This window comes from Periplaneta americana, chromosome 16 (genome assembly GCF_040183065.1).
Source record: "Periplaneta americana isolate PAMFEO1 chromosome 16, P.americana_PAMFEO1_priV1, whole genome shotgun sequence".
NCBI classification, from domain to species: Eukaryota; Metazoa; Arthropoda; class Insecta; order Blattodea; family Blattidae; genus Periplaneta; species Periplaneta americana.
In genome coordinates, this window is record NC_091132.1 from 81,829,100 (window position 1) to 81,849,391 (window position 20,292).

Genomic DNA, 20,292 nt, shown 5'->3' on the forward strand with positions numbered 1-20,292 from the left:
ATGCTGCTTATTATCTTCCATGAAAGAGTGGGAAGATATACTGCAACCGAGCAAGGGCTGAACCGAGACAAACGCTGTATTTTGGAGAAGAAGCACTATTACGTGTACGGAGAGTTTGGAGCAATTTGGAAGGCTGTAGTCTCCACAATGGCAGAATAATGATGCATTTTGTCACTAATTTCCTCCGTGCAATTGAGACGTGGCGCGGTGACAGCTCCACAATGCTACAGGAAGCAAGCTTGTAAGTACAATGAGCGGAACATGAACGGTACTTCACCCTCGTTCGTGTGTTGTTCCCACAGTTTCTGGAAATAGTCCATCTTTGCAGTGGCCACTGATAGTCGCGAGGATTATAATCTAGCACCTTACTTAATAAAGGCTCGAAACATTGTTCTACACCGTACAATAGAAGGTATCTACATCTAAATGCCCGAGTGATCTAGAGATCTAAGCAGTAAAGTCATCAAAACTTTATTGACATACGTTAGTACACAAATCGAGTTTTATACAGAAAATGTAATACTTTTAATATAATTATGTCAATTGGTGACATTACGTTAGACCAGTGGTTCCCAACCTTTTTTGACTGACGACACTTTACTGAAGGCCCACGATCCCAACCTTTTTTGACTGACGACACTTTACTGAAGGCCCACGATATCGCGACACACTTATTTGTTTTTATTATAATAATAATAATAATAATAATAATAATAATAATAATAATAATAATAATAATAATAATAACAAGAACGATAATAACGAGAACAATAACAATAATAATAACAATAATAATAACAATAACAACAACAATAATAATATTAATAATAATAATAATAACAATAATAACAATAATAACAAGAACAATAATAACAACACTAATAACAATAATAACAATAATAATAATAATAATAATAATAATAATAATAACAAGAACATCAACAATAACAGTAATAACAATAATAATAATAATAATAATAATAATAATAATAATAATAATAATAATAATAATTACAATAACAACAACCAGTGTTTTTCTTCTGGAGAAAAAGGTGGTGGAACTGTGTATAGAATATTTTATAGCGGACGGGGAGATGATTACTGTTCACGGGAATTTTGTCGTTTTTAACCTCTCTTAGTCCAAGACTTTCAAGGTCTAAGCGTAATTAAAAGAAAGATAATGTTAAAAATAGTTATTCACACATACTACGGTTCCATGATGAAGAATGCAACGCCGTTCCAGCGCGTTCCGCCAGAAAAAAACATTGGTAACTTCTATTAGTGTCGGAGATCCAATGTTGTAAGATACTAAGCATTGTTGCAGGTATTCAATTTTATTCGAATTGCCGCCAGACAGAAAAATTAAACTGAGCATTGTTGCAGGTGCTCACGTTTCATTGGTGGAGTCTGTCTCAAAATAAACTGTACCATATCAAAGACTTCGTTGTAAATAAAAAAAAATACATTGTAAAGAGATATTCTGGATGGCATAAAATTTATTTTTCAATTCCAAAATTTCGCGACACACTCCATGGGGCTGCGCGACACACCGGTTGGGAACCCCTGCACTAGACTGTATCCCATGTACATCCAATTTATGAATGACATATCGAGTGACATTACGAACTACTTGCACAATCCGAGCATTTAAATAATGATTGATCGTCCTTGATTTAGTCTCTGTGAAATACACTTAACGACGCGATAGTAGTGGTGAGAAATTTGCATCTATGTCAATGCTGTGAAGCCTGTCATAGACACAAAAAATCAGATAATCTGAGTAACAAGAGGAAATGCAGAAGGGATGGGAGAACGTGCTGCTATCACTACTTGCATCGACGTTAAATAATAATAATAATAATAATAATAATAATAATAATAATAATAATAATAATAATAATAATAATAATAATAATAATTGCCAGAACAAAGATACATATTGATTATATAAAAACACTTAAGCACCCCTAGAAAGAGTAAGTCACATATTCGTGCTCAAGGGGCATTCCACATAATGTTAAGATATTTTATTAAATAACAGAGTAAAAAGTAAAAAAAAAAAAAAAAAAGAAAAAAGAAGAAGAAAAAACAGATATCACATTAATTGAACTTTAAATTTTCTCTGTAAACAGCAATTTTTTAATTGACTTTTTTTGGAATAAGGAGAATTAGCAAATTGTATGTTTGGAAATTTAGCTATTATCCTCTTTTAAAGCCTTGGGTCGAAGTTGCTACCGTGATTATATGCTACAGTTGTAGTACATTTAGGTACTGTCAAGCATATGTTGTCTGATCTTTTGGTTTTATATTTATGTCAATATAAATTAAATATATTTCGGTTTTTATGTACGAATCCAATAATATATTATACAAATCTGGCATTCAGGTAGTAGCTCCCTGTATCGATCCCGGGACCCTTCGCTTAGCGCGCGAACGCTCTTCCGACTGAGCTACCCAAGGAACTATATACGATACCGACACAATTTTTCCTTTGTATCCACAAATCTGAAAGCCAGATTTGTATAATGCATTCATTACTGGAGGTACGTTAACAGAAAGCCACAATTTAAGTCACACAAGTATTTGTGTGCACTCATAGTTGAGTTCTAGCGTCTTGTCAGCTCATCTGAGTCGTGTGGACACAAAGGAAAAATTGTGTCGGTGTTGTGTATATTTCCTGGGGTAGCTCAGTCGGAAGAGCGTTCGCGCGCTAAGCGAAGGGCCCTGGGATCGATACCCGGCCCCGAAACAATTTTTCCTTGAAATTATCCAATAATATATTGTTATAAATTTGACGGAAGTCAATTATTCTAAATTCTGAATACAGCAGCTCTGAAGGATAATCAAGAGGTTTATTAAGTCATATTTTTATTATTCTTTTCTGTAGCAGAGTTATTGGCATGAAGTACTGTAAGCACTACCCCAACGTATTATACCGTATTGTAATATAGCTTGTACTAATGCGAGGTAAATCAGTCGTAAAATATGAACAGTCAAGTAATTTCGTAGGATGACAAAATAGTGAATAATTGTTCGTAATCTATTCCACAGGAAAAGAACATGTTTACCCCAACGTATTATTCCGAGATATTATTTAACTTTAGGAGATTCATTCAGAATAGGGCAGTTACAACCATTAGAAGAACAATTGAATATATGAATTTTTTTAACATAAGAGCGAATCAGGAGATTTTATACCAACAGATGTTAACGAAAATGGTACCACCGTAGTTTTAGAATGATATAAGACGGGTATGTTGGAATCAAATTAATTTTTAATCAATGTGATGCCATTATTTGCATCCCAAGTTATACCTGCAAAAATAACAACCGTGTCATCCGCATGTAAAAATATCTCAGCATTGAATTTCTTTAAATTAATTGCCAATAAATCATTAACATATATTAAAAACAAAATTGGACCGAGGACAGCTCCTGTAGGACACCGATATTAATATTTCGAGTACTAGTAAATTTATTATCAATTCTGGTTACATGTGTTCTGTTACTAAGGTAAGAAGCAAACAATTTCAAAACAATTCGATTAATTCCTATCTTATTTAATTTTTTTAATAATATAAGATGATTCACAGTAACAAAGGCTTTTCTGGTGTCAATAAAAACCATCTAAACATTTATTTTTACAGTCCAAATTATTGATAATACTTCTGGTTACGTTAAAGATAGCATCATCAGTACTGAGATTATTACGAAAGCAAAAGTGATTCATATGCAATATACAGTGAAACCTCTCATTTACAGACATCGAAGGGACGTAATAATCTGTCCGCATCTGAGAGGTGTCCTTTAATGGGAGAGAGGCCCTCCAGTCTAAGAGTAAATTTATAATACTAAATTTATAATATGCATTATGTATCCCTTCACTCTTTAAATGAAATGTATTACTGTAGTTTAATTCTAAATACAGTATACAAAAGCAGAACAAATGATTGAAGTGAAGAGAATAATCCTACTAACCCCCATCATGTGTCGAATACAATTTCATGATCGCGAAAACCTTGGACCCATCAGACAGATTAAATTTTATGATTTTGTTTATCCACCCCCTTCCAGCTAACAAGGGGTAGCTGGCTGGGCTAGGTGTAGCCTACGAGCTCCTTATTGTATTCTTTCATGTTGAAGAATTTCTGTACAGTTCTCAAAACTAAATTTTCCATTTCTGTAACACATTAGGTATTGAAATCCAAGTTCTGTCCGCAGTCAGGAGGTATAGCCCAACTAAAATATGTTTTTATATTGACTTAATCTGTTTTTTAGCATAACTGATGAATTGTATGTGCTGTAAATTGAATAGTATACTGTATAGGTCAACTGATGAATTGTTTAAGCTTATAAATTGAATTAATCTACTTCATATGAATTGTACTGTTTTTTTTATAGCTTAACGAAAATAAGTTTGTAAATTGAACTAATTTGATTGTCTATGTTTGTATAGTTTGGCTGATGAATTGTATATGCTTTTAAAATAAATACTAGTCTGTATAGCTCTACTGATGAATTGTATATGCTGTAAATTGAATGGTAGTCTGTATAGCTCAATTGATGAATTTATATGCTGTAAATTGTATAGTAGTCTGTATAGCTGAACTGATGAATTGTATATGCTGTAAATTGTATAGTAGTCTGTATAGCTCAACTGATGAATTGTATATGTTGTAAATTGTATAGTAGTTTGTATAGCTCAATTGATGAATTTATATGCTGTAAATTGTATAGTAGTCTGTATAGCTGAACTGATCAATTGTATATGCTGTAAATTGTATAGTAGTCTGCATAGCTGAACTGATGAATTGTATATGTTGTAAATTGTATAGTAGTTTGTATAGCTCAACTGATGAATTGTATATGCTGTAAATTGTATAGTAGTCTGTATAGCTGAACTGATGAATTGTATATGCTGTAAATTGTATAGTAGTCTGTATAGCTCAACTGATGAATTGTATATGTTGTAAATTGTATAGTAGTTTGTATAGCTCAATTGATGAATTTATATGCTGTAAATTGTATAGTAGTCTGTATTGCTCAACTGATGAATTGTATATGCTGTAAATTGTATAGTAGTCTGTATTGCTCAACTGATGAATTGTATATGCTGTAAATTGTATAGTAGTCTGTATAGCTGAACTGATGAATTGTATATGCTGTAAATTGTATAGTAGTCTGTATAGCTGAACTGATGAATTGTATATGCTGTAAATTGTATAGTAGTCTGTATTGCTCAACTGATGAATTGTATATGCTGTAAATTGTATAGTAGTCTGTATAACTGAACTGATCAATTGTATATGCTGTAAATTGTATAGTAGTTTGTATAGCTCAATTGATGAATTGTATATGCTGTAAATTGTATAGTAGTCTATATAGCTCAACTGATGAATTGTATATGCTGTAAATTGTATAGTAGTCTGTATAGCTGATCTGATGAAATGTTTATGATTATAAATTGAATTAATCTACTTGATATTAATTGCACAAATTTGTATAGCTTAATGAAAGTATGCTTGTAAATTGAATTAATCTGCTTACTTTGTATTGTATATGTTTGTATAATTTTGGCCGATGAATTGTATATGCTTTAAATTGAACAGTGATCTGTACAGCTCTACTGATGAATTGTTTATGCTTGTAATTTGAAGTAATTTGCATGATATGTATTATCAATTTCTGTATATATCTCAACTGATTGAATTGTTTATGCCTTAAATTTAATTAACTTACTTGTTTTGTATTATACATATAGGTCAACTGATGATGATCGTTTGCGTTTGTAAATTTAATAATCTGATTGGCTAATGTATTGTATATTTTTAGTAGAGCCATCGATGTAGCTCAGTCGGCAGACTCGCTGGGCTGCTGATCCGGAGCTGCGCTCGGGCTTGGGTTGGATCCCTCTTTGGTCTCATTGAATGGTTTCTTCCGAGGTTTTCCCCAGCCGTGGGCCTGAAGCCGGATGGTCTATGGAGAGTCCTCGGCATCACTTCATTTCACCCCTTTGATTTGATTACCTGGTTGGGTTTTTCCGAGGTTTTCCCCAACCAAAACGCAAATGCCAGGTAATCTTTTGGCGAATCCGCGGACCTCACCTCATCATTGCAGAAAATTTCTACATTGTAAAACTGTAAAAATTGTAAAATATAGTAAACATTTGTAAAAATTGTAATTGTAATATTGTAAAATTTTGATTTGTTCCACATCTTAAACTGCTTCATTGCTCATGTAAGATCTATGGAAGATAATGAATGAATGAATGAATGAATGAATGAATGAATGAATGAATGAATGCAAGCTTTAGGACTGTGAAACAACTGTCCGTGTCTGAGAGTGTCCGTAAACGAGAGTTTAATTTATCATTATTTATATATTATTTCAGATGGGACATAAAAATCTGTCCGTATATGAGGAGTGTCCGTATCTTGGGGGTGTCCGTAAGGAGACGTTTCACTGTATTATGTTTTTCTAAGAAGTTAATTAAACAAGCTAGTCGTTAAATAACAAAGTAAAAAAATCTACATCAGATTCCGAAAATATTTGTTACTTGCGAAAAGCCTGTGCAATATTGCTTACTCGTCTTCCGTGCTAAACAAATACGCACGTTTCCAATCTCTGACCTGTTTTTCCTTCAGTTTCCGTCCACAATCGGCAATAAAGAATCATGCCAGGCGCCTGTACCAGGAATAAAAATCCCCCATTTCCGTGTACCGCACGTCACAAGCACCTGTTATTCTTTCCGTGGCAAGAGACTAGCCTAAATACCGATGCAGTGCATAAGCTGGACATTAACAGCGGTCTGCAGTGACTGCATATTTAGTTGACCACATTTGAAGCCACGACCAGTGCACCGCCGGCAGGTTTCAAAATAACGACTATGTGACGAGTTTGGTATCCAAAACCGCATCGCCCGGCTGCTAATATAGGTCCGTTACTAGATAGACTAATGGCATCCGGCATATTAAATGATGCTACAACAAAAACAAATATAACATCAAAAGTATGATGGGATGAGGGAGGGGTTAAGCCTAACATCATAATATTACCAAAACCAGCCCAAACCAGGGGAATTATTTCAGAATATACCCAGGTTTAGACGGGGGTTTGGGGCGGGAGTATATTTCATAATCAAGTCCTGCATAACTTTCCCGAGCACAGGTAGGTTAAGCCGACATATTTATGATCCGCGTATGGATTCTTTGAATAGAAACTCGTATTCATTAACTGGGTTCAAAAATATCCTCAATGGTTAATGACATATTTGTAATAAATGTCAGCGAAATTAAAATCAGATTGAGCTCTACGGAGTTGATATCATGCATTTTGAAATTCCGATGACGGAAGAATGGATAGCATTTAATTTTGATGTCAGTTATGGAGACGAAAATAGGATGGCAAATAACGACTGGCTAGCCAAAATAGCCACAACTTCGTACATTCTATTAGAAGATGTATGGAATTGTGTGAAAATAAATATGACTCATTGGCTTAATTGGCAGGTCCATAATATTCTTCCTAATAAAGAAGAAACACTAGTAGTATAATTTACTATGCTTAAGGGTAGACTGATATGAAATTTCAGTTTTCTAAACTATTCTAGGTAGATCTAAGAAATTTTGTACAGTTGTCCTGCTGCATATAAATAGTTTCTGTACAAAATTTCAATTTGTTTGGTGCAGAAATGTATGAATTATTAACAATTTTCTAATTTTAAATTGTGTAAATTTAGCTTTTCAAAAATTGCTACTTCTCCCACAAATTCAAATATTTTGGCCTGAAATGTTGTCTACATACTTGTCAAATCCTCAGAAACAAAAGGTACTATACAATTTTTCTGTTTATTTTAGGCTACTAAAAATAATAAAAAAATATTTGATGCACTAAAGTATAAAAACAGAAAAAAAAATAAGTCGAGCATAAAGAAAAATTAACATTAAAAACATATGAATATTAGGTATAATCCTAATAGTAAATTTTGTTAAGAACACATTCAAAAACCTCTACAAAAAACATGCATGTAATACAAAATTTGTTCGAAGAGTAGTATTTTAGCAATGCAAAATTTACAGAAAATGAAAGTGGAGAAAATTGACTTGAAAGTTTGGGATGATAATAATGAACCAGATTTGCATCTTTTTTATTTTCTAGACATTTTGAAATATATAGGCCTAGCTTATTATATGCAGAACTTACCCTTATAGACACCACCATGCAGTGCACACCTAACCTACACTAGTAAATTAAGATGACGACTGAAAAAAGCTATGTAAACTTATGAGAACACTATGCTACATAACTATTATTTACAAATCACTATAGACTGTAGAAGTTATTATAACACTAACAATAAAACTGTTAGAAACTTGCAAATATTTCTTGTATCACGAAACAAAAACCAAGCATGGAAAACACGTTGTTATGGCTACTAGCAACAAGTGGAATTTTCCTTTTGACAAGTGTTGTGGTCTCCTTTGTAATTTAATATCTTTCAAAAGAAAGCAGTCTTTGAAATGACATCTGTTGTATTCTATGAAGAAATATTTCGAGAAGTCGAGAAGCTACACTGGTTCAATCCGAAATCTAATATAATAATCTATGAAATGCAGCGTAATTTACAAAATTGTCGCAGAATTCAGAGTGGAGGGCGTGGACGGGGCATTTAAATTACCAGTCAGAGCCCGCAACCTTTTAGAAATGTGGCTCTAAACAACTGATAGACCGTATGGCCATTAAAATTGGCAGAGAGCATCTTTACACCATACACAGTTTTTTTAAGATAAAAAGAAACAATCATTTTATTGAACAAAAATGACAAAATTTCACAGCAGTGTACCTTTAAACGTCTGAAGCACAGAAAAATTGAAAGAATGCTTGTGAACCTTGTGAAATATTGATAATACTGTCATTATCGTCATCATCAACAATTGAGGCGTTCAGAAGTAAAGTGGATCAAGTCCATGAGACGTAGTTTTGAGAAAATAGACTTAAAATTAACTTGCGCTTGTGGAATATCTAATTTCACTAGCAATAATTTTATTCTCAAATTCTAGATTTATAAATATAAACAATTCTGATGTTAACTGATGCAACGCTTTGCTGACTTGATCCATTATGGCTCAGAACATCGTGAACATATAATCTGAGCCAAATTGGCTGGTGCTTGGAATTAAGACTTGATCCATTACTGCTCGGAAATGGGTCTAACTTCAGATAATCAGAAAATGAATTAAACTCAATTTACGAAAATTTGTGACTTGATCCATTTTAGCTCTGAACGCCTCAATTCATCATTAATCTAGACCCAAGATCCGTTTCGATCATTAAGAAATTTATAATTCGTCTATCTATATTCTTCTCGGGTGCTCCATATCACTACTGTATGTCCAACAGATCTGTACTGTATAACTTGTTAAGCTGTTGTCTTAACGTATATTTAGCTGTTATACTTAATAACGAGGTCATACTTAGCGATTTTATATCAGAGAGTCAATTAGAAATGACAATTCTCTGGTAAAATCGCTCAGTGTAATGAAAAATACCGTTACTTGCCGTATGCCGAGCGAAAAGTAAAATCGCATCGAGAAGATTTCCACAAGTTCAACTTTTCTCTCTGCTAGTTACGAATACAATGCTTTTCAGGCGATTTAGTTCATGTGTCTCATCTTCTTCGCGGCTGAAATATTTTGTCTGGGAGCGTGTAATATTTAACTTCTTATAAATATAACAGTGACCGAATATTAACATTATAACTAGGCTTCGTTGCTCAAGCACGAATGGTTCGTGTTGTTCTGGCGGCTGAAAAGCCGTGACTTCCATGAACTAAATCGCATGAAAAGGAGTATAGTCACTTGATACTGTACACAAGCTACAACTATTTGTCTATGTAACAATCCATAAGCTAGTAAAGAAGTCAGTAGTAGTGAATTGTTGTCTACATTGTTGAAATTGTGGTTTACATTCAAAATAAGTGGTGAATTGATCAGATTATACAGTGCGATCAAAAAGTCCCTCCGCAGTTCTATTAGTTCTAATAACCATAGAATACAACCCTGTAGAAACTTGGCACTCCTCCATTCATTCCGGTTTGACAACTTCACACTTCCAGCCCATGATATGCTTAGCGGCCAGTGCTGCCATTGAATTCTCTACCAAATACACTTGAATTCTCTGCCTAGTGGATTCTCGACTACACAAGCACTGAGGAGGGACTTCTCGATCGCACTGTACATATCTTGAGATTTTGCAGAAGTACGAGGCTCTGTGACACGCTTAGTCTAGTGCAGGGACGGGGAACTCGTAGTGCAAACAGAGTAGTCAGCATTAGTACCTACATACAACAGCAAGTAAGGCAGTGGAAGAGGCTAAGCTCTCTGAGAGAGACTGTTCTTTGTCGCTAGTCTACTGGTTACATGAAAGGATTATTTTAAAGTTTCAAGATGAGGTCAACAATAGTAATTCATGTATGAAGGGCGAAATGAAGATGTTTATAGCGAGGGCTACGGGGTTGCTGCCGAGGGTCTGTTTTGGAATCATGCTTAATATTAACATTAGGTAAATAATAGACTACAATAATATCAGAATAGCTCACTTTGTTAAAAAGCTAAACTATTAATATAAATTAACAATATTCTTCAAACTATTCAATACTGTACCCAGCTCCACAGAATGATACTATGCGTTGTTTATGTGAACTGCGTATCATCTGTAGGAAGCGTGTGCAGGGCGAGGCGCTGGTGGCATCTATACTGTAGGCTACTCAACTGTAATTACTGTTTTGGTACGAACTTCCTACCTATGGCTATGATTAGAGACGAGAATTCCATGCAAATGCATGTTTCTATAGGAACATAGGACATAGTACTTAGTACTTATCCAATTCATTACTCTCTGATTCCAAATATGTGTACTTTGTCCGTGCATATTTATATATTTGGGCCTTTTTGGGGATAATGACATGCATGATGCATATTTAAACAATTTTTAGTTTAATCATGCATGTAATATACATTATATTCTGTTTAAATGCATGTTTTAATGGTTTTGAGTTTACACCTCACTTTGTAGATTTTTATGTCCCTTATTTCATTTTCAGGAATCAGGATTGAAAAAGAAAAAAAACTAAATATCAGAAAAAGGTTCATTCAAGTTTGCACCCATAACTTCTTGCGATGTAGAAAAGTCTACAAAAACATATTGACTGACAAGCACAGGAACCTTACAGAAACCAATTTAGAAATGTTGTAGTTGTAAACTGTGCAAAAAAAAAAAAAAAAAAAAAAAAAAAAAAAACACACACAAAAAAAGCGAAGTGAAATAAGAAATTTGAAACAAAAATGGAAGTGCATATTTTAATGTATTTTTCGCTTGATCTTGCATGTTTCATAGTTTGATAGTGCATGGATGCATGCATATTTTGGGATTTTAAAGTGTATAAAATTCTCGTCTCTAGTAATGATATTCGCGATGGAGTAAGGATGTTAGCTGTAAATACGACATCGGTGGTGGTGGTGGTGGTGGTGGTGGTGGTGGTGGTGACGGCGGCTCGGGGAAACAGTTGCTTAATTGAAAATATTTGTCTTTGACATAATACAGCGGGACTATAGATACTAGAAATTAGAGTCTTTTTGTTTGTCAACACAAGACAACAAAATCGTGTTAGATATGTAATTATGCAACGAGTTTTCTACTCGTACAAATTTGTTACACTAGTCGATGCTTGTTACACGCATTCCCCGTGCCCTTGGCAGATAATCTTGGTAACAAGAAGTGACGTATGGGAAGCAGGCCCAGCAGTCTTTTCCTGCTTGATAAGGCAGCAGCTGCAGTCTAATTAACGCTAGGCATCCGTTCGGACTTGGACCTTGAAGGAAATACTCTGTATCTCCAATACGACTTGTTAACCTTTCTGTCAGTTCTGAACCTGTGCGACCACAACTATAAGCTCCTGTATAATTCCTCATCTAAGCAATGTTACTGTAACAGCTAAGTCATGCATTTTACATTGACCTTTTGAAATCGTTACTTGTAGTTCAAAGTATCCAATTCTTACGTATCATTGTTATAAACTATTAAATTAAGGGTTCAGAGCCATAGTGGGCCAAGCGCCATTTATTAATAGGAGCGGATTTTTATGTGCTAAAATTTTTAAATACGGTATATTTATTTTTTATGTGCTAAAAGTAGAAAAATATTTGCTAAAAATAAAAATATATATATTTTTTTAAATATGACAAAAATACCTTAATTAGCTTGGAAAAAATGTTACTAGGTGCTCACCAACCACACTTGAGTGCTAGTAGTTGGCCGAGAATTGCAGTGAACAACAAAGGTCATCGCCAAATTCTCCAGACAGACAGACAGACAGACACGTCAGACGTGCATATTTAAAAAAAAGGAATGTCACAAACACAAACACCGTCAATTTCATCTACAGGCACACCCTCCAATACTTGAGCAACTTTACACATTTTTTTATATCCACTGTTTTTCCCAAACACATGCTGGAATTTGTCCCTTAGTACTTGTACTTCTGAACCTGATAGCGAGTCTAGTTTTATTTCCACGGCACGCACCTCCCTGTTTCAGACAACAGGTTTTTGGATGTTTCGAATTTTTTTATGGTGTCACACAAAAGGCTTAGATTTGCTAATAGGAAAACCAAATCGTTTTATAAACAACCATCTTTCAGTATATCTTGAAGGATATCGATTGACGAAGCCAGGGAATCACAACAAGACATTTTGCCTTAGTTGATGGACGTGAGCGAGAGGCGAGAGATTTGTTTAAATTAAATAATGTTCATACCCGAGCTCTTATCTGTTGTGTTTCACAAACAAAGCGTGGAATTAAATCATCTTCAGCAACAATAAACATTCCTAATTATGTGTTGCAAGACCTCTCCTTGTCCATGTTAATTTATTCTCTAATAATAACATTGATATGCTGCCTAGCAGTTCTCAGAACTTGAGGCGATACTATTACAAAAATGGATGACAGATACACCACACAGCGCTTAGAAACACGAAGCAACCAAGAATTCTTAAAAAGATAATGTACTTCTGAGTGACATAATTGATTTAGTTTTAAAATGTTTAAAGTTCTTGTAAAAATTTTATTTAAGTAAAAAAAAACTCCAAGATTTGTGTGTTTATAATAAATTTCCTGAAAATATGTATTTACATAAATTTTTTGTGAAAATGTGTGTTTTTATGTGAAATAAAATTCGAATTTTAAACTTGAAACTTCATGTTCGAAATTTTTAACTTTGTTAATTGTGTTTTATCACACGCAAAAATAATATTTAATTACATAGAAATCCGCTCCTTATTTATTAAAAACGGAGAAAGCAAGGGTTAAAGTTAAGTGAATACCATAGTTTAATGAAGATTGACATATCATTTAGTTTTAATGTGTAAACCTTATATTACTTGCTACATGTTTCCATTGAATTATGGTAATAACTTCATTTTAACCCTTGTTTTCTACGGTTTTAGTAAATGGCGCTTGGCCCACTATGGTTCTGAACCCTTCAAATAGAATCACGCGAATTTTCGTTATATCAGAAAGAAAGATAAAGATCTGATTTTCCCTTGAATAAATAATCTAGTAAGAGAAAGTTCTCTCTTATTAAATCTCTGGCAAATTTCAAGATATTTTCTATTTTATATAAATACATAAAATACACTCTTATAATTCGTTGTGGATCAAGAGATATAGTTTCCTACTAGGGCGTCCTTGTTCTCTTTTTTTTTATTTGGTTATTTAACGACACTGTATCAACTACGAGGTTATTTAGTGTCGATGAGATCGGTGATAGCGAGATGGTATTTGGCGAGTTGAGGCCGAGGATTCGTCATACATTACCTGACATTCATCTACCGGTAGGAGAAAACCTAGAAAAAAAAACCCAACCAGGTAATCAGCCCAAGCGGGGATCGAAGCCGCGACCGAGAGCAATTTCAAACCGGCAGGCAAGCGCCTTAACCAGCTGAGCCACGCCTGTAACTTCCGTATTCTAGTTCTAGGCAGGAAATGGAAGGTAATTTGCCTTCTACAGGGACTATGTGTGTCCTGAATCTTTGGTTTTCCTGGAAGTTATTGTTTCAAGCGGCATGTAAACCACATTACTTGCTGAATGTATAATGTTGGTTAGTACTCTGCGGAAGCAAAAGTTAATTTAAATGCTCTGAAATAAACAATCAGAAAGGATGTAGCCTACATAAAGAATTCTCTTAGGCGACTAAAATGGTAAGTTATAATTAGTTTAAATATTCAAACATTTTCCAGTCCAGAAGTAGGCTAATTAATTAAAATTATTGTGATAGTAATTGATGGTAAATTTATTTTATTATTAATGGAGAAAAATTCGCTCCGGCATCGAGGATCGAACCCGGGACCACCACTTCTATGCACTGGGTGCTCTAACCATTGAGCTACGCCGAGGACCAATCCACAGCACCGGATCGAATCTTTCTTCTTTGGTTCTTTCCCCTGGTGGCTTTACTTCATGTTCGACATATAATATGGAATTGAAATAGCCTTTGTGATTTTCAGAGCGAATAGCTCATGTTTTGTGTAACAAAAAAACTATAATATCATATTGGTGAAAAGTTAAGTTTTTTTAATGTTCCCCCCCCCCAAGTGTTTAACAACCTCTTATTCGGTAACTATTGTGAGTAGGATCGTGATTTTTGTCCATATCGATAGGAAAACTAATAAAGAATAATTTATCCCTCTGGCATATTTGAATAGTGTGAAATCGAAAAATCGAAAAAGAGAGGTGAATTGGGAGGACACATTTAAAAGCTACGGAAAACGCGTCCTTGCAAGGGGTTGGGGGCTGTAAGAAACTAAATATGTGAGCTCCAAGCCTGTTGGCCACTAATCTCACTCCGGGTTACGCTGCTCCACTGAAGGAGCTCTAGAAAATTTTGAAGGGGAAAACTGAAAATGGACGTAACCTCTTAGGTACCACATACGCGAAGGGGATGGAAATGTGATCAAAATGATCACGGGACGGGACGAGGAGGAGATGGCTGGTGTAGATCTGCACATTGAAATGAACTGTCATTTCGCAGTGCAGAGGAGTCGATAAGACTCTGTCGTCTGTTGTTCGATGACAAGGCAGGTGAAGACCGCCAGGAGAGAACGGTTTTCGTGTAAATTTAATTTTTAAGATCTCTAATTTCAAGCCACTTCACGATGGAACAAAGAACAGCTCATCTAGCGACACACACCGAGTTCGTTGACCTCTTACATCTGTATCACGAGAAGAGTGTGTTAGCGGCGATGTTGTCGGACTGCTGAAACTTGAATCTTAATTTTCTAATTAACCGTGCATTTAATCACTAAAAGTAATATAGGTTTTCTATTCATTTAAGTGTACCCTATCACCCCTTTCAATCTGCTAGGTTATTTAACTTTCACCCTGTATATATTGACATATACAGTATGAAGTCATCACTAGACTTTGAAGTTGAGACACCGGCCGGAGAGATACAGGTTAACTGATAGCGGAGTGTTGAGCGGAGGTGAGGGAAGAGGCTAGGGCTTGTTTACTTTTTCCGGTCTGGTTGAATGTTTCGTACGTACTAACACTGAAGCTGAGACAGTTGGGACTACGCGAAGTCATTGTGATGTCGAAAATTAAGTTCAATTGAAACACATTTTTAAATATAGGTTATTAAATTACTTCTAAAAAACCCCTACAAGAACTTTCATGTCTATCGTAATCTTGTTAGAAATAGCGATATCAGAGACTTTCCTCTAAAATATTCCTCTCTTTTTCCCCGATGAATCAGTTTTCATATAAGAAACGTACATAAATTAATAACTGTTATTCTAACGTAGACCAATGCCGTACTGTAGGCATAACTACACTCTACTATGGAATGCCAGCAACTAACTTGTTTCTTCGCACCAAAAGAATACAAGATATTATTATTTATCTGAACTTTAAGTGCATGCGACTTAACAATATTCAGTATATTCAGTATTGTACGGTCAGAGCACACATCATTGTGCAATTGACAAAGTCAGTAATAAAAGTTAAATAACAAAACAATACAATTAATTCAAAAACTCTCAACAACGTTGACATTAAAAAACTCATTAATTTCAAAAATGGTTTGTTGATTAACCAACCAGACACAAGTCTGTTAAAAGACTTCCTTTCCAGATTAAAAAGATATCTCGGAAATTTATTTGCTTTTTTAACGACATAATAAAATAATTATTCATTGTTTTAGTCAGCCTACACTTAGGTATGTCAAAAAGGTCACGGTTTCTGGTGTTGTATATGTGAACATCAGTCCTATGTGTCAACATATGTGAATTTTCTTTGACGAAATTTAGGGCTTGATAAATATACAGTGATGTTACAGTAATAATTTTTTCATTTACAAATAACGTTCTGCAGTGTGCCTTCATTGATGAATTAGTTATAATTCTAATAGCTTTTTTTGTAACATAAGTACCTTATTAGTATTAGAACTATTACCCCATAAAAGTAGTCCATAAGAAAGTATACTATGAAAATAAGAAAAATAGACAACTCGAATGTAATTCTTCGGAACATACATTTTAAAATTTCGCAGAAGAAATATTACTCTTGACAATTTTTGTACAAACAGACTCAACATGGTCTGCCCAAGTAAGTGTGCTGTCCACAGTAATACCAAGAAGTTTAAAATTATTATTTTCCATGACTGTACTACTAAACAACAAAGATGCAGTTTAACTTTCATTTAAAAGAAATTTATTAGAACAAAACCATTTCTTGGCTTTATTAAAAACGGAATTACTAAGAGTTTTCATTTCATTAATATCACTATGACTTGTCAAGAAAATGGCGTCATCAGCGAATACCACAGAAAAAGCAGAGACAATAGATTGGACTTATGAGTTAATATTTTCCTTTATCTTCTCTTAACTAAACGATATAATACTGCAGAAGTAATATTGGAGGAAATATACTAAAAATCAATTCAGTCTTATGAAATCTTAGGCTTTCAATGTAGAATCAAGTAGGGCTAATATGATACAGTAAAAAAAGTAGGGATAATTTTCTACAGACTTTAAACTGTACCAAAGCCTCAGTTTGAAAATGTTTAGAACTGCTATTATGGAAGTATATTTTATGATTTTATAAGGAGTAATATTGAACAAAGTTAAAAATATCAATATCAGCCTGATAAATGTATTGGAAGAAAAGACAGTTTTGTTTCTTGAAAAAACTTTGAAGTGATACTCGGTTACTTTTGTTATTGCTCTTGAATGAATAAGATACAATAATTTTTCAAATTTTCCTTTTACTAAAAATAGTGAGAGCTTCATTTTTCTCTCAAGAAAAGCTGTGAATGTTGATAGTCTAGCAGTAATCAGTGTATGAATGAGAACGGCTTTTATGATACACATTTTAGAGCTATTATGAAACGCCAGAAGGGATGTTAAGATATTATGTTTACAATGAAATAAATTGACCAAATTGATCAATATTCTAACTTAAAGTAATTTAATAAATAATTTCTCAGCTCTACAGGGATGTTTGAATTGACATGTTGGAACCTACAACACAGTATAACTTAAAAAATTAACATATAGACTTATTTTTATTCATTTATCTAACAATTTCAGCTTAAAAGTCATTCTTCTTATTGCTAAAATTTAACAAAACGTTGGAAAATAAATTCATCATTATTTAAAAACGTATTTTAATTTATTTTACCAATACAAACTGTATCCTAATTTTTTCAATCTATTTCCTTGCACAAAAAAAAATTATTTGGACATAAAGCAATTTTCTAGCACTAACAGTAGGCCTACTGTGTTAAAGTTTCAGTAAACTTTATATCGGCAAATTTTTATGAGGAAAAGATGTCATTACAAAAGTTGTTAAATCTTAGACAATTTTAATGTGATTTCTACCAAACTTTTACAGGCGATACATTAAGCATTTGTGTGCATTACAATATCCTTACTTCAATTGCTGTGTATAATATGGCCAGATTTATAGTCCTCGATCAGAATAGCAGCTAGAGACCTGCAAAACTGCGCACACAACCGGTTTAGATTCGTCCGGTCGGGAGCTCAACCGGCTACGATGAACATCGGGCCGAATAACTCGGTTGTCGAGCGATTACGCCTCATGTATTGCAGAGTAGACAGAACATCAGGCGCATTTACATTAAAATAACGTTTTTCGAGTACACAACCGGAGTAACAAGAATTTACGTTGTCTTATTGAAAAAAAAATATGTTTGCAAGTATTCTTACAGTTCATTCGACACTATAACACATATATTTTCTTTATTATTCTGAACTTGCAGTAACTTTATAAGTATCGTTTATATTTTAAACTTTTAGAGTTTTACTAATGAAAGTTGCTTATAGATATGTTAAACAATAGTATAGTTTTTCATAGAACAAAACGTGCACAAGCCTTGTATATTTTTCTTACCAATAAACGCTACATAGCTGGCGTTTTTCCATACCAGTGTTAAACAGTATACGTCATAACTTCATCATTTGATTACGTTGTAACTCTTTCTCGTCACATATTGACTGAATCTTGTTCGATTTGTATAACCCAATGATCGATATTACATAAGTTCATGTAAGATCGCGAATTATTTAGAACACAAATCTCACACAGAAAGAAATGGTGAGGAAGAAAATACGATCTCCAAATAACACCAGGTACAGTTACCCTTAAAAAGAATGAGACGATTCTTGGTTATCGGAAGTTAAAGTTCTACAGCGCGGTTCACTCGATATCGACGTATAACGATAAGTACCATGACAAATAAAACAAGAATTGTTATAAGGACCACAACAAGGACAAGGATCAGAATAAGGATCACGAAGAAGACAGCCATTTAAGGCCACGATTTCACAACATAGCTCGGGTAACAAAATATCATTGCTTCTCTGTACCGAATGGCAAATGCCTGCTATCGGATCTACATTCTGGACTGCTGCTGTCACTGTCTTGTCTCGGTAGCTCATATAGTAGCGTGTCGGTTCAACCGTATAGCCGAAATGTTTCGTGTTCGATCCCAGGTAAAACTCTTTTTTTATTGAGGTGTAATTAATTTGTTCAGAGTTCCTCGACTGAATAATTTGTCGAAAAATATGGAATAATTTATGCCCAATTTTTTTATCTACAAGTGGGCTGAACCTCGTCAAAAAATACATAAATCTTACTTGGAAGTTAAAAGTATTCTTCCTGAAACAAAAATCATAAAAAACAAAAAGAGACCCGTTAACTTAAAATCTTGTCCACATACCATCATACATTTCTCCAATCGAAATCCACTCGATTGGTAGCGAAGGCAAGATGGTTGACAGCTTGTGCTTCCCCCAATATTTCCATTTGCGCAGCCCTCCGGCTCCTAATACATCGGTTCCTCAACCTGCTGATCACAGTCTGTGAAGAACCAGGAAAGTTAGATGCTGCTCTTATTTCGTTAGCAGTCCGAAAGGGGTCCAATCGAACTGTCTCGATAAGAGAGCATCCTCTTCCAATGAAGAAATCCGCGGACGCCCAGGAATAGGGCGATTTTCGACCTCCCCTGAATTTTGTAACAATGAACACCCTCGCGGCTGTACTTCCAGGAACACCGACTAAACGGCCAGCAGATCTAGCCCCATATTCAGCCCCAACTAGAGCTATAACTCGCTGTCTCATGTCACGTCGGGTACGCCATTACGATGAGAAATGAGGGATGACGATAATACTTTAGTGGAGACAATGACTATTTAGCGTGATATAGAATTATTGAAATAAGGGGCATCTTGCAAAGTAAGAGTTAATAAATCAACCCTAAATTAAATATTTAAATAACAGGATATAACAGGAAGTCCAATTATTGTTGCGAAACTAATCAAATTAAATCTAATTACGTTAAGTTAACAAATCCCAAGTTATCACACCACATTGCTGCAGCTAAATTCTATGTTATTAACATAAGCATTGAATAGGTCAGTGCTTATGCGTTGGACGACAAAACCAAACATGGAAAGCTCGAATGTTGCCGCGGAATGTAACTTCTTGCTTTTTATAATGTAAATCAGACTTCTAACTACAATCATTCATATTTATTACATTATTTATTAATATTTATAGCCAACATTGAATTTGTAAAGAAAAGACTTCAGAAATCTCATACGGAATTTGTGATCTGTAGTGACATAAACATAGATTATCTCTCGGAACTTTTCCGTAAAAGTAAATTAAATTCACTCCTTGAAACTGGAAACCTTAGTCGTAGAGCCATTTTCCCA